Here is a 3,314-nt window from a genome sequence, read left to right as displayed (position 1 = left end):
TTATCTGTTATTCGTTTTGATTACTACTTTCCAATGAATTCAGTGACGTCCGCAATCTGAGATGATTGTTGATGAGGTACGTGTAATTGCTTTGGATCGTGTTGTTAGGGGTGTAGTGAAAAGTACAGGTTACTTGGAAAGGAACCCTGAATGAAATGTTGTGTGTATTGAAATCTTAGGCTTATGACCATCCAGATATGTAATATTATTACGTATTTGTTTTCTTTCAAAAGCGTTTGTGACGAATATTCTACTCTTATGATATATCCTATATGAATATGCTATATGCAGGATATAACATTCTGATCTTTATCATAATTGATACGGTATTTAGATGACAGTTTGTTTGTCTGTTTACTGGTTTTACCTCATCTACAGGAAACGACCAAAGTATAAGTTCTCACTGATCTTCGGGTGAAGGGTGAATGTTACTGAATGAGAAAGTCTAAATGTTTTATATACAAGATTTTTAAGTGTATTTTTGTTCCCCACCGCAACGCGTAAGGGGACATAGAAATACCAGTGTCCGTCCGTCCCACTTCACTTCGTGAACTCAACTCCTCAGAAACCGCTCAACGGATTTTGTTCATAGTTTGTAGGATTGTTCGTCACCATGTGTAGTTGATCATATTACACAGCCATTTTGATTCGACAATTTTTACAGGAGTTATGGGACTTTGTTGAATTTGTTCATGCTACACTACAGGAACACTGTGGACGCAACTCCTATAAAACCGCTCACCGGATTTCGTTCAAATTTTGTAGGATTGTTAGTCACCATATGTAGTTGATCATATGACGCCGTCATTTCGATTCGACAAATTTTACAGGAGTTATCAATTGCTTCAACTTTTTTTGCGGCGGTGGGGGACATGGCTACGTGTAGCAATCTTGTTCATATAAATTTCGTTTGACTTTGGTCCCTATTGGTTTTCAAGTTACGGATGAAAGCTTATGATCACTGAAAGGATATTTTATGACAAGGTACAAGCTACATGTACCTAAATAATATCGATATCATTAAACTGTCGGGAATGGTTCTTTGCACACATATCTTGCCTTTCATTGGATTTTACAATTTTCTTAAATTTGTATAAAACTTTCAAGAATGAAAATCTAGCATAATCTGAGGATTGAAATACCACTTTTCTAATACTCTAAAGGTCCAATTCATAACATGGAAATTCTAAAGTTGTATGGTCCGAATTTCGACAATTTTTTTCCACCTTGTAAAACCGCTGTTAAATCATCGCACGTAATATTAATTAGGCTGTACGACAGAATTACTTGATTCCAAATTGGTGTTTACTACCAACCGTCACTCAGCCATTTCAAGTGACAGTTACGTGTGCAGTTCAAAATTTCAGATCATCGGTGGTCTTATCTGTGTAAAGCTGTGTATTTTGTTACAGCAGTACCGTGCCTTAAGTCTAAGAGAAATAAAGATATCAAATATATCTTAGTAATTCGTTGTTTTACGCTCTTTCAGCCTTTAAATTAGATACTTGCGTCTGAATAGATGCATCATGTTAGGATTCCCCTGACGTGCATGGGGTTATTTATAGACGCCTAATAGACAATGCTTAACTTATGCGTACCACACTATATTAAACTTTTTATGCCCCCCCCCCCCCACTTAAAATAAAAGGGGCATATTACTTTGCACCTGTCGGTCGGTCGGTAGACAACATGTTGTCCGCTCAATATCTTGAGAACCATTCACTTGATCGATATTTCATATGTGGGTTGGTTATGAGTAGAAGAGGACCTCTATTGTTTTTCAGGTCAAAGGTCAAGGGTCAATGTACTCTGGACATAGGAAGACACTGTCCGCTCAATATTTTGAGAACCCTTTCCTTGACAGACATCAAACTTAGTACACTGGTACATCTTCAGGAGAAGATGACCCCTATTGATTTTGATGTCAAAGGTCAAGCTGGACATACGAATATATTGTCCGCTCAATATCTTGAGAACCCTTTGCTTGACAGACATCAAACTTGGTGTCCCGTGGGGATCCGGGTTAGAATAGGTCCTCAGTACCCCTTGCTTGTCGTAATAGGTGACTAAATGGGGGCGGTTCTTCGGATGAGACTCATATCCACTCATAAAACCAGAGAACTACAAATTCACCCCTTAAAAACCCAGAGAATTAGAGATCCACCCCTTAGAGATCCGCCCCTCATTAACAAAAAACTTCGATTTACAGCAGTTTCTTTATGCGCACGTTGAGATCTTATTTTGCTGTATTCTTTTATCGCCGTGTCAAATTTTAGCATAAAAAATCCTAACATATTTTCCCACTACACTATTGCTACCTAAACAAACGAAATTATTTGAAGCTGTGAGTTTCCAGTTCGCATGGGGCTTTCATGAATGTTCAAAGGTATGTTTGGACACGAGTATAGTGGAAATACGATAGGACTTTTTTCTAGTTTTCCCCAACTTAATTAACTCTAACATTTCTAGAGCATACAAGCTGAGCATCCTTTAGTAGTGTTTGCTAAATATAGTACATGTATAATTATGAATAGGGTATTTTGATGAAAAATAGAATTCGTTCTCTAAATCCTCCATATCATTTTGTTTACTTGATACATGTTTTCTGTTTTGCCTTGGAATTATTTCAGTCTTCCTTGTTCAATACGTAAATTGTGTGATGTTTAAATGGTTTACATAGGTTATTTCGCATGCAAAAAGAATATAAAAAGTATCACTAACTATTCGTTTATAACAAATTAAAAAAAAATCCCTCAATTTCGTTAATTGAATAACCTTGACCTAGTAAATTTTATTAGTTTCCAATATTACATATCCAAGCATACATTTCAAAATTGAAGTCAATTACAAATAATGTCAACATATCATAATTTCCTGTACGTTGAAAAATATAAATGTACATGTAGGTATTTCGGATGGAATGACCTTAAACTTGGGAGAATATATTAATACAGTAGATAATAACTAATACTCTATCACTATTAATCACTAGTTTGCTTACAGCTGCGGTAAACAGATTATGAAAATCTCACAATACGGGTGGGGGGTGGGGGGAGTTATAGACAACAGCGCAGAGTACCAAATGATCCATAATGTTACGCATAATTAATTCAATACAAGTACTAGTACTAAAGCCCATAATGTTACGCATGATTAATTCAATACTAGTACTAAAGAGACGTTCTTTGGGAAGTCCATCATGACTCAGCATCTGGGTGGGTATCGTAAACGCCATATATTTTCCAAATCATTATCTGAAATTACGAAGTACTGGAAATCCGACCCGCCCATTTATCTCAAGATAATCGTTTTTC

Source organism: Ostrea edulis, chromosome 5, assembly GCF_947568905.1.
Source record: "Ostrea edulis chromosome 5, xbOstEdul1.1, whole genome shotgun sequence".
Taxonomy (NCBI): domain Eukaryota; kingdom Metazoa; phylum Mollusca; class Bivalvia; order Ostreida; family Ostreidae; genus Ostrea; species Ostrea edulis.
The sequence above is the reverse complement of the archived record's forward strand: the minus strand, read 5'-3'. Positions refer to the sequence as shown.